We start from the raw sequence: 13234 nt of genomic DNA on the forward strand, positions 1-13234 counted from the left end.
CCCCCCCCCCCCCACCCCCCCCCCCCCCCACCCCCCCCCCCCCCCACCCCCCCCCCCCCCCACCCCCCCCCCCCCCCACCCCCCCCCCCCCCCACCCCCCCCCCCCCCCACCCCCCCCCCCCCCCACCCCCCCCCCCCCCCACCCCCCCCCCCCCCCACCCCCCCCCCCCCCCACCCCCCCCCCCCCCCACCCCCCCCCCCCCCCACCCCCCCCCCCCCCCACCCCCCCCCCCCCCCACCCCCCCCCCCCCCCACCCCCCCCCCCCCCCACCCCCCCCCCCCCCCACCCCCCCCCCCCCCCACCCCCCCCCCCCCCCACCCCCCCCCCCCCCCACCCCCCCCCCCCCCCACCCCCCCCCCCCCCCACCCCCCCCCCCCCCCACCCCCCCCCCCCCCCACCCCCCCCCCCCCCCACCCCCCCCCCCCCCCACCCCCCCCCCCCCCCACCCCCCCCCCCCCCCACCCCCCCCCCCCCCCACCCCCCCCCCCCCCCACCCCCCCCCCCCCCCACCCCCCCCCCCCCCCACCCCCCCCCCCCCCCACCCCCCCCCCCCCCCACCCCCCCCCCCCCCCACCCCCCCCCCCCCCCACCCCCCCCCCCCCCCACCCCCCCCCCCCCCCACCCCCCCCCCCCCCCACCCCCCCCCCCCCCCACCCCCCCCCCCCCCCACCCCCCCCCCCCCCCACCCCCCCCCCCCCCCACCCCCCCCCCCCCCCACCCCCCCCCCCCCCCACCCCCCCCCCCCCCCACCCCCCCCCCCCCCCACCCCCCCCCCCCCCCACCCCCCCCCCCCCCCACCCCCCCCCCCCCCCACCCCCCCCCCCCCCCACCCCCCCCCCCCCCCACCCCCCCCCCCCCCCACCCCCCCCCCCCCCCACCCCCCCCCCCCCCCACCCCCCCCCCCCCCCACCCCCCCCCCCCCCCACCCCCCCCCCCCCCCACCCCCCCCCCCCCCCACCCCCCCCCCCCCCCACCCCCCCCCCCCCCCACCCCCCCCCCCCCCCACCCCCCCCCCCCCCCACCCCCCCCCCCCCCCACCCCCCCCCCCCCCCACCCCCCCCCCCCCCCACCCCCCCCCCCCCCCACCCCCCCCCCCCCCCACCCCCCCCCCCCCCCACCCCCCCCCCCCCCCACCCCCCCCCCCCCCCACCCCCCCCCCCCCCCACCCCCCCCCCCCCCCACCCCCCCCCCCCCCCACCCCCCCCCCCCCCCACCCCCCCCCCCCCCCACCCCCCCCCCCCCCCACCCCCCCCCCCCCCCACCCCCCCCCCCCCCCACCCCCCCCCCCCCCCACCCCCCCCCCCCCCCACCCCCCCCCCCCCCCACCCCCCCCCCCCCCCACCCCCCCCCCCCCCCACCCCCCCCCCCCCCCACCCCCCCCCCCCCCCACCCCCCCCCCCCCCCACCCCCCCCCCCCCCCACCCCCCCCCCCCCCCACCCCCCCCCCCCCCCACCCCCCCCCCCCCCCACCCCCCCCCCCCCCCACCCCCCCCCCCCCCCACCCCCCCCCCCCCCCACCCCCCCCCCCCCCCACCCCCCCCCCCCCCCACCCCCCCCCCCCCCCACCCCCCCCCCCCCCCACCCCCCCCCCCCCCCACCCCCCCCCCCCCCCACCCCCCCCCCCCCCCACCCCCCCCCCCCCCCACCCCCCCCCCCCCCCACCCCCCCCCCCCCCCACCCCCCCCCCCCCCCACCCCCCCCCCCCCCCACCCCCCCCCCCCCCCACCCCCCCCCCCCCCCACCCCCCCCCCCCCCCACCCCCCCCCCCCCCCACCCCCCCCCCCCCCCACCCCCCCCCCCCCCCACCCCCCCCCCCCCCCACCCCCCCCCCCCCCCACCCCCCCCCCCCCCCACCCCCCCCCCCCCCCACCCCCCCCCCCCCCCACCCCCCCCCCCCCCCACCCCCCCCCCCCCCCACCCCCCCCCCCCCCCACCCCCCCCCCCCCCCACCCCCCCCCCCCCCCACCCCCCCCCCCCCCCACCCCCCCCCCCCCCCACCCCCCCCCCCCCCCACCCCCCCCCCCCCCCACCCCCCCCCCCCCCCACCCCCCCCCCCCCCCACCCCCCCCCCCCCCCACCCCCCCCCCCCCCCACCCCCCCCCCCCCCCACCCCCCCCCCCCCCCACCCCCCCCCCCCCCCACCCCCCCCCCCCCCCACCCCCCCCCCCCCCCACCCCCCCCCCCCCCCACCCCCCCCCCCCCCCACCCCCCCCCCCCCCCACCCCCCCCCCCCCCCACCCCCCCCCCCCCCCACCCCCCCCCCCCCCCACCCCCCCCCCCCCCCACCCCCCCCCCCCCCCACCCCCCCCCCCCCCCACCCCCCCCCCCCCCCACCCCCCCCCCCCCCCACCCCCCCCCCCCCCCACCCCCCCCCCCCCCCACCCCCCCCCCCCCCCACCCCCCCCCCCCCCCACCCCCCCCCCCCCCCACCCCCCCCCCCCCCCACCCCCCCCCCCCCCCACCCCCCCCCCCCCCCACCCCCCCCCCCCCCCACCCCCCCCCCCCCCCACCCCCCCCCCCCCCCACCCCCCCCCCCCCCCACCCCCCCCCCCCCCCACCCCCCCCCCCCCCCACCCCCCCCCCCCCCCACCCCCCCCCCCCCCCACCCCCCCCCCCCCCCACCCCCCCCCCCCCCCACCCCCCCCCCCCCCCACCCCCCCCCCCCCCCACCCCCCCCCCCCCCCACCCCCCCCCCCCCCCACCCCCCCCCCCCCCCACCCCCCCCCCCCCCCACCCCCCCCCCCCCCCACCCCCCCCCCCCCCCCCCCCCCCCCCCCCCCACCCCCCCCCCCCCCCACCCCCCCCACCCCCCCACCCCCCCCCCCCCCCACCCCCCCCCCCCCCCACCCCCCCCCCCTCCCACCCCCCCCCCCCCCCCCCCCCCCCCCCACCCTCCCCCCCCCCCCCCCCCCCCAAGCACGCTTCTCTCTGTGATACACCTCTGAAGATGCCAGCCACAGATGCAAGCACGGTGTTAGGAACAAGATCTACCAGACCACAGCCACACAGCCTGGAAAGCCCACCAAAGCCAATAAATCTGGGCACAACAATTCCCAACTCTGTGTGCACCCACTTCTCACTTTTTCTCCCATGCACTCTGTATAAAAGGTGATGGGGGCAGAGTGAAGATAACACATAAGGCCTACGCCTCTCGCTGGGGTCACTGTAGAACTGAGGAGGGGAAAATGTCATCCAAACAAGCCCACTGGCCTTGAGTGTTTTTCTTAATTGTAAATACCCACACCCAGAAACTCAGCTCTCCTTTCTGTCTTTTTAAAAATTACTTTAAAAAGGAAATTTCTCGCTCTTATTGGCAATTCTGGAAACATTCAGGGAAACAACTAAAAATTTCAGAGATGTCTTCAAGTGTACACCACCATGATCAAGTAGTAGTTTCATTTGAATAAGGCTCTATTCACAAATGCTCATCTTTGAAATATTCTGTTCTCATACGACCATCAAAAACGTAACTACTTCATCACATTTAATAAGGCACCTACAGAGTTACAAAACTGCGTTTTGCTGAAACAAGAAAATGACACTTTGGAGGACTTGGCAAGACCCTCAATTCCTATTCAGAGGAAAACTGAAGTATTCTTGGGGTCAGAAATCAGCAAGGTTCGACCCTTTTCCCCTTAAAAAATAATGCTCAATCCCAATATTTTTATGTAAAATATTTCACCTGGCTCACTCCTCTCTCTCCAATGCACAGCAGTCTTTTATTGCTACCAAATTTAGTCAGATCACTGTTACAAGGAGAAGTGCCCTTTGTCCAAGGAGAAAGAAGCCACAGTTAAATTATGGTTCAAAGCGTTCTTTTTCTCAAAGACCATGAGGGAACTGGTTTTGTTTGCAGACGCTGTAAAGGGAGAGAAGCAGAACAGCAGACTTGAACAGGGACAAAGGCAAATAACAGTGTAATGTTAAGAAATTTTTCGCTGTGTAGCTCCAAATTTAAACTACAGTATAAGGAGCAGGTAAAATTCACAAAACAGTGAATGAGTTTCTGAGTAGAACAGCACTCTTCCTCAAGTTCAATGTTAAAGAAAAAAGGCAGGAAAAAAACACACCGCTGATAAAAGGAATGGGGGAGACCCATCTGCAATATGGGACTGCCCTAAGATGGAAATTCACCCTTTACAGTTTACAAAAACCAACTTAATTAATATGCAAAAGATCTTGGGTTGCACCTAAGCATGTTGGTGGGAAAGAAGAGACGGCCATTCTTCCTTTGAAAATACAAATGCCAGGAGTTAATCAAAAGCTACGTCTTATACAAGTCAAAATGCACAACCCCTTCAAGATGGAGTAAAAAGCCAAGCAAGACTGGAAATCTAATTTTAAATGATATGCCAGCAATAAAAAGTTAGTTAACTGACTTGAGGAAATGGCTATATTTTTAGAGCAATGTTTTACTGGCAGTGTTTTGTGATCTAGAAAGCAATGCAGTATGTGTCCATGGGAGGGCCTTGAACAGAGTAATAAAGATCAGCTTCTGTTGATAAGAAGCTACCAGGTCCTGTACTGTCAGAGAACAACTCATCCAAGTTCCTGGTCCATTTTAAGTCACCTAAACTGCAGCTGATGATAGGGGAGAAGACAAGGAGGTCTGTACAGTTCTTGCCAGTCGATCTAAGGAAGGAAATCAGAAAGCTAGAAGAGAAACACAAAGAGGGCAACCACTGTCATCAAAGGATTGGAGCATTATTCTTTCCCACACGGAAAGACTACAGCATTTGGGCCTTTCTAATTTACAAAAAGCTCAATGAAGTTGGGATACATGATATGAAGTAATATTATGAAAGATAGAAACAACTCTCCATTTCCCACAATACCTGGATTTGGGTTTTACACAATGATACTGGTCAGCAGGAGATTCTGGGCAGAATAAAAGAAAATACTTCTTCGTACACCACCTGGCTAATATATGTAATTCACCATCATAAAATGTGGTGGTGGACATTAGAGATTTTAAAATGGGATTAGATACATTTGTGAGAGATAGATCAATTAATGTTTATTATCCATGATAGCCACATGGAACCTCCATGTCATGAGACAGTGTATCTGGGTACCGAACACTGGGAACAAACAACAGGAAAAAAGTTTCTTGAGCCTCCCAGAGACGCTTCACTGGGTACTGATAGAAACAGACTGCTGGGCTAGATGGATTAGATTTAGAATATACAAATCCATTAGGATTTGTACATTCTTCAGATATTACCGGTAAGTCAACTGAGAGAACCATAAAGCTGAAAACTGGTGAAGCTGCCTGGTACAGAAAGTTACTGCTATGTTCATTGTGGAAAGTATAATACAAAGGACATTAAGGAAATAACATACTGGACAGTCTTTGGTTGATAAAGTATCTTTGCTCACACACTTACAGAAGCCAGTCCACACTTATTTATTTACTCCATTTATGCCCTCCTTTACCCCCTGTCGGGACCCAAAGTGGCTCACATTTTATCCTTATAACAATCCTCTCAGGCAAGTGAAACTGAGAGAGTGTGACTGGCACAAAATCACCCAGAGAACTTCCACGACAGTGGAGATTCGAACCTGGGTCTCCTAGATCCTAGTACAGAACTGTAACCACTATACCACACTGGCTCTGTTGATCTCAGGAAGACACTTTGCCAGTCTGGTAGTCTGGCAAAGTGTCCATCACACTAAAATCTTTTATTAAAACATCTCTTGGCAAGAAAGATGACATGGTGAATTATGGGGCTTTTCCATGAAAAGATCAAATGTCGCCTTTTTTTGGCACTGAACTGGAAGTTTAGAATTTAACATGTTTGTGAACAACCATGTTTGTAGTCCACAGTCCAGTTAAATCACCTCCACATCAACACTACTATAAACTCCACATTCACTCCAGACAAGTTACTCCTGCCACAAGGTGGTTTTTGGTCTCTGGATCTTAAGTTGTTCCCGTTTCAAATCTAAAAGTCCTAGCATAGATGCCAAAAGTCACAGGTATTTAATGGTAACCTTTTATAACCATCACAAGACATGAGACAGACACTTCACAGCTGTATCCCTTCCCAAACTAAACACTCCTAGCAGTGAGAGAAAGAATATCTTAGGCTCATTCCGCATGGGCCAAAAACAGCGGTGTGAAAATGGTGTAAAAGAGTTTAAAACGGTGTAAAAGGGTTTATACCGTTTTCGCACCGTCTTCACACTACTGTTTTTGGCCCATGCGGAATCAGCCTTAGGGGAAAATGTGGTATCTAAAACCACATCAAGATAATACCATACAGAGATCATGGAGAAATAGACTCAGCTGCCTGTAAGAGTATATAATCATTGAGAGAACAGGAAAAGAGTGGAGCGACCAATTTCCTGCAGTCACTTGTGACCCCTGATCGGTTGCTGGAGAATCATAAGTACAAGCTACCCTACACAGATCCTTTGGCATATCTACAACGTACACAACTCCAAAAGAGGAAGCATTCATCTTCTCAGAGAGAGTACTAAGGGCTAACACTCTGCCTGCCCTGTAATCAATGCTGCACTTGGATGCCACAACAAGCCACAATTTAATCAAACCATGATTAATTGTGATAAATGAATGAAGGCAGTCCAACAAACCAGGATTCAGAAGTAGGATGGTTGATAACCACAATCTATACTAACTACAGTATGTTGAGACACCATAGTTGAGTTGAGCAGCATCACAGCTTCCAGTCACCTTGGCACAGAAATTGATGTATCGGCAAGATGTCCTCCCTCACAAACATTTACACACAAACTGGGATTTGCTACTGGACTAACCAGAGCTTGTTGCACAAACCAGTTTAAACAATCTATGGATTTTCTCAGTGTATGAATACAGCCTAAATCTGTGTAATTACCAGGATTCCCTCTACTCAGTAGCTAATCCTTAGTGGGAAGTGGGCACATAAAGTCTACCCTTATCCAAGGATTACAGAAAAAAGACCCTTACCTGTCTCTACGTGATAAGTAATCCAACCCCCCCTTTTCTGATCAACTATCCCATGTGATTCAAATGCATCTCTTATTGTAGAACAATCACTCTCACTTCTAAAAAAGAAAGCCCCATAATGTCTAACATTTAGTGGCTGGAAAATCAGTGAGGAGAGGCAGTTTATTAAGCAGTATCATGCACTGCATGGGTCCTCGCTCCTCACAACGTGTGGGACTCTCTGGGTTGTGGGGATGGGAGAAAATCTAGTGCTAAGCCTTTAACTTAGGGATGAATCAGAACTGTTAAGTCAAAGAGACACAGTGAAGTTCTCTCCCAGTAGGTATTCCAGATAAGTAAGGTGGATACAGAGAAAGTTGTGTGAGTAGCAGGGCTGAGAATCCAGGGAAAGTTTCACAGAGTCAGGAAACAAAGCTGGAACAGCCAGAAGCAGGGCAAAAAAAACACACAAGACAACTGGAAAGAGAAAGTCTGCTAACAGGAAAGAGAAGTTATATAAGGTAAGCACAGGCAAATGCAGGAGACAAACTCAGTAGGTAAGAGTACAGCAAGTGAAAAGCCAGATAAGATACTTGAGTAAAGCCAGACTGACAGGGAAAAGGCAAGGCCACAGTTCTCTCAGAATTATCTTAACCCATGCAAGGGAAGGCAATGGCAGACCACCTCTGAATATCTCTTGCCTTGAAAACCCTAAGGCAGAGGTGTCCAACTCTGGCGCTTTAGATGTTCATGGACTACAATTCCCATCAGCCCCTGCTGGCACGGCCATGCCAGCAGAAGCTGATGGAAATTGTAGTCCATGAACATCTGAAGCGCCAGAGTTGGACACCCCTGTCCTATACAGTGAGTTGGATCTCATGGGGGATTTTGGCAAATGTAAGATAGGGGTGGTCTTTGTCAATTCCCTCCAAGAGAACTATTTGAGAGGCATCCTGGGCTACAATTGCAGGACAGGTGACGCAGGTCCACTCGACAGACAGAAATCCCTTCTGTCAGTAGAAATTTTCCACAGAACTCAAGCCAGTATTCTCAAATGTGCCCACACCCTACACTTGTCTAATGTTATTTGCTGTTTATTTCCCCCCTCAATTTCCAACCTGTTCCGTTGTTCATTAATAGAACAAGCTAACTTGAACTTTTCTGCGTGCTTTCATTGTGACCCCAAAATCTCTTTTTGGGATGGATGGTATCAAGTTAACTACATGTCCACAAAATCTGTGAAATTAGGATTTTTTAAAATGTGTTTGGTTGGTTCTTTAGGAATGCTGCCTGTGTTCCCTATCACAATGAACAATATAGAGAACCTATTGGAGAGCCACCAAGCCCTCAACTTTTAGGGAGACCCAAATATTTTGGAAACCAACATTTACCCCCAAAGTTTTGCTCTGTGCTGTTTTCCAAGTAGAAAACATAGCTTCAAGAAGTCAAAATTGTTGCCGTTGCCAGCGTGTTTTTTCCTGGGCTAGCTGAACATTTTAACCAGCTAATTCCTTCCTAACCACCTCCACATGACAAACTAAGAAGCAGAAAATAAATGCTTCCAATGGGAAGCAAAGAGAAGGGAAAGAACCAAGCTCAGGCAGAAAGAAAGCAGTTTGTGTGTCTAACAGAACCCTGGCCAAATTGGCTCTACAGGCAACTCTCTGTTACCTCAAACTGAAGATGCTATTATTAAAAAATACCAGTTCTAGAGACCTGCCAGGGAGGCGCAGAGAAGGGGGCAGAAAGCAGAGTCTCCCAGATAAGCAATTGTTAACATGATCCATATGGTACACAAGTTGCCTTTCTGTTTAACCAAAATGATAATGGCAAAAGGAAAGAATGCAAGGGAAGGGGAGGGGAGGGTGAGGGGGGTGTCCTGAGAGAGAATGGAAGCTAGGACAAAGCCTGCTAGCTAAAGCGTTCCCTGGAGCTGAGCTAAAAGGAAACTCATTGTGAAAGAAGCTGCAGCTTTCTGCTTCTTTGCAGCTTAAGCGGCACAAACTGCACCCACCCCCCACCTCCCCCAGCATGTCCAAAATGCAAAGCCCCAGAAACTGAGCCCCCCCATGCACTCATTTACAGAAGCGTTTTAGAAGCAAATTCTAGCAAGATGCCTTATTTAGAGAATACCAACCAGAGAAAATGATTGCAATGCATATCACCCATGAACTAAATGCTTTAACTGTAATAATGCACTATTCCAAACAATCAGGAGTGCAAAAGGTTTTTGGTTTTTGGTTTTTTTTTGCGTTGAAGGGTGTCCCAGGAAGAATGAAAGAGAGCTTGCCCATCCAGGGATTCCTTTTCAGAAATACAATACAGTATCTGTCACGGATTCCCTCCAAAGAGCAGTGAGGGAAAGTGTAAACACACTCAGGGCTAAATAAAGAGAAAGGAGGCCAAAAGTTTAATTTAGTAAGTAGACTATACCCCTTATCACCCTCCTGGATCATTGCTGTATTTAAAAAAACCCTGAAAAGGCAAAAATATGTGTAATGGTTAATATATATATATATATATGTAATGGTTAATATATATTAATCATATAATGTAAGGCTGTTGTAGGAGGCTTTTTAAGGAAAGTCTCTATAATATACCTGCTTTTCTAAGAGTGTAATCCTGCACAAATGTACTCAGATAAGTTCCACTGTGATCAATGGTACCTCTGTAGAGGAGTGCAGATCTAACTAGGTCCAGTGCTTTTATGGGGGAGGGGGGGGGCAGTCACTGAATCAGCGTCTATCAATTAAATATTTTAACGCCATTTACAGCCTTATTTTTAATCTCTATTTTTATCGATTCACTAATTACATGTAAATATGTTTGATCACCAAAATCTCAAAGCAGATGTCTATTCCCTGATTGAAGGAAATGTGGCCTGGCTTTCATAAATTAACAAAGAAGTTTCTAGCCCTCCTTGTCAGATTGCAAGAAACTATTCATTCTCTATTATAGTCAGTCTCAAAAACAAACAAGTGTGACCTTAACTCACATCTCCACCAACTCACATCGGCCCCACCAAATAATCCACTAAAACCTCTGTTGATTAATCTTCCAATTAACTCACTTAGAGCTTGTGATCCCATTTTTATCTGTCCCATAGCCCCAAGACATCAAAACAATACTCCACCCATTGGACTTTTTTGCCTGCAAATATAACTACAGCAGTTTGGAAATCCGATCACCAATCTATTAAAAATACTGATGAGGGGCTCTATCCTCAGCATACTTGGTGAACAGTAATTTCCAAACTGATGGTAAAAGAGGTAGAGCCAGACACCTGGGACTTCATTTGGACCTCTCAATCTGAAGATGGTGCATATGTGAACAGATATATATCTGAAAAATGACACACTGATCTCCTGTGTTGAGTAATGAAGAAAGAGATCTGCTCTTTACACAACTGCTGTGAAGGCCACTTTCCCTCAGCACACATGCGCACGGTAAACAGGAACAATGCCTGAGCTTTAAACACACAGCCACGCAAGCCAGAGGCCGGGTTCCAAGCTCAAACTATCCCAGGCCTTCCAGGGAGCAGCCAGGAGGGGAAAACAAACACTCATGAGAATCTGTGCTTGAAGGGCGCTGAATACTGCGTGAAGCAGAAAATGGGCAAGCCTTCCGACCAATCTGTCCAGAATTTAAGACCAGCAGCCCTACCAAAATAATTCTGCCTGACCTAACAGAGGGCAGTGGAAATCTCTTAGAGAACTCAAGCTGTTCTGTGACATCCTATAGCATACCTTTTTGGACAGTGTGTTGTTTTGACAGAGAAGGTGCAGGAGGTGACAGACAGAGCTTCTCGGGCTAATCACTGTCATTGCTTTGAAAGCCAGCTCCTTGTGCCCCAGTGCTTCAAGTTCTTGTGCTTATCCACTCTTCCCCAAGAAAAACAGAATGATACTGAACAGGCAGAGCAGCCCCCTTGCATAGGATGCTAGATACCATTTTGCAGCTGCAACAGCAGGTCCTCAACCAGCCTAGAGGTAGCCCACACCTTCTGCTTGCTGCAATGCCAGGAGATCGCTTCCTCAAGAGCGTCACAAATGGCATGAGCGGAGATGGATGAGAGCTGAAGCCTGCCTTTAAGATTCCAGAAGGTCGTCTTGTTCTCTGCAAGGATCACCACCAGTCTGCCTGCCTGCTTTAGTTTTAGCACCAGTTCTGTGTGTTTGAGCTACAAGGCCCTCCAGAGCACATTCTTAAAGGGTCCTGGTGGGACTGAAAATAGCCAGCAAATCTCTGTCCCTTGCTTTGGCCTCCACATCTGACTGGAGTTGCACTGCTAGAGTGTACAAAATAACATCATGGATGTCGAAAGAGGTGCAGGCTGGACCTGACAGTCTGAATCCACTCCGCAAGGGGCTCCCTGCAAGTTTGGTAAACTGACAGCCAACTAACCCCAAAGCAGCCTGAGGAGATTTGCAGGAGCAACCGATAGGAAACGCATGCGTCTTGAGGGAGGCGCCCACTTTCAACTCCCCCCCCCCCTTAACCCCCGGCTTCACGCCTACAAGATAGAGACCCCGGGCAGTGGCAAAGAAAAAGGGACCAGCTACTGCCACGCTGAATCAAAATTCCTCCAGAGATGGCTGCTTCTCTCGCCCCAGGGGTCACTGCAGACGCAGCATCCAAACAAAGGACGCGGGGCTTTCTGCTTCCCCCCGGACCCGTGTTCGGCTCCTGTTCGCCAATCGCTGCCAAAGTGGGACTGCCGGAACACGCAGTTGCAGAATAGGAGACTCTTGCCTCATTACTCCCCTCCCCCCCTCCAAAAAAAGAGAGAACGAAACTACACTGCCCTCGCGAGCAGAGCCTTCCTCCTTACGGACCCCGCAAATCCTAGAACTTGCATCTCTCTTTCCGAGCCGCCTGGGAACTCGCCGTGCAATCTCTTCTTCCATGCACAACTCACTGCACACCTCCTCCCCGCGGCACGCAACATTCCCACAGCACCGGCCGGGCTCCCAGCCTCTGCAAACCCCCCAGAGAGGGCCCCCCTCCCTAAAGGAACCAACCCCAAGCGCTGACTATTCCCCCCCCTCCCGTGCAACCCCCTCCTCCGGACTCATCCAACATGAGCAGCGCTTGGAAAATCAGGGCTAATGAGGAGGTGCCCCAGGGGGGCTTGTGCAGGAGAGAGGCAGCCCCACCAAACAGCGGCCGGGCTTTCAATTAAGAAGATTTGAGCAACCCTGTCAGAGGGAGCCCCCTCCCGCTCCCGCCCCCACCACGTCCCCTCCCGTGCAGCCTACACATGACCAGCTTTGTCCGTCTCCCTCTGCCGCTCGGACCCCGGACCCCAGAGCTCTGCAAGGGAAAAGTTCCCCCCAGGCTCCCCTTCCTCCGTACATCCCCGCGGGGGGCGCCTCTCTCTGCAAGCAGGCGAGCCCTCTTCCCCGCGGGATGCACCCTTCGCCTCCCCCCCCCCCCCCGCTTCCATGCTTCCTGGGAGTCCTCGGGCTAGGAAAGCAACGCTCACACACACACACACACACCCCTTCGACCAGCAGCCCCCCTCGCCCAGGCCGAGCCAGCAAGGAGCCCCTCCCGAGTCCCGGAGGTCCCGTCTCGAGTGCAGCTCCTCCAGCCCGGTGCCAGGGTCCGCCGCTCGCTCACCTACTCATCCCTGCTCGTCCCTAGCGGAACCCGGCGCAGCCACATCGTCCGCACGGCCCGGGCGCGGTGGCGGCGGCGGCGGCGGCGGGGAGGGCGGCGGGAGATGTGTGGCCGGCCGCTGGACTCGGCATCCTCCTGCCGCCGCCGGAGCTGGGACTGCGACCCCCGCCCCTCTGCAGGCAGCTGAAGGCTCTGCCCGGCCGCCGCTCGCCTGCCCTGGACCCTCCCCCCGGCCCAGGCGCCCTGCCCACCGCCCGCCCCTTCGCACCTCCGGCTCCAGCGCGCCCCGGCCCCTTCCCCGCCTCCCGTGCGCGCCGCCTCCTGCGGGCGGCCCCGTCGTTCGGCTGCCCCAAGACACGACCCAACCTCTGCCAAAGTCCAGGAGAAAGGCGGAGCTTTCCCTTCCCCACCGCTCCCCACCGGTGACCTAGCCACTCTGTCCGCCCTGGATGTTTTTCCTATTTCGTGATAATATGCTTATGATATTTTTTTATAATGCGTAATGTTATGATTATTGCTGTTACTGATTATGCCCTTTATATATTTTTTGATATCTTGCTATTCATGTTATGCTTATCGATGTTGTTGATGGACTATTCCTAACTGATGTTTATGTTACGGTTATTGTTGTTGTGCACTGCCCTGAGCCTTTTGGGGGAGGGCGGTGTATAAATTAAATA

At 56.5% G+C, this 13234-nt stretch overlaps 1 protein-coding gene across 1 annotated transcript in view; it reads right to left on the minus strand.

Annotated features, from left to right (window-relative positions):
- FIGNL2 (fidgetin like 2) overlaps window positions 1-12746 on the minus strand; it is a 67102-nt gene extending 54356 nt beyond the window's left edge. Inside the window, exon 1 of the mRNA XM_048491613.1 lies at window positions 12555-12746. The gene's annotated coding sequence lies outside the window, so the exon portion shown is untranslated. The remainder of the gene's footprint in view (window positions 1-12554) is intronic.
- Between the last annotated feature and the right edge of the window lie 488 nt (window positions 12747-13234).

The sequence above is a fragment of the Sphaerodactylus townsendi genome, linkage group LG03 (assembly GCF_021028975.2).
Source record: "Sphaerodactylus townsendi isolate TG3544 linkage group LG03, MPM_Stown_v2.3, whole genome shotgun sequence".
Lineage (NCBI taxonomy): Eukaryota > Metazoa > Chordata > Lepidosauria > Squamata > Sphaerodactylidae > Sphaerodactylus > Sphaerodactylus townsendi.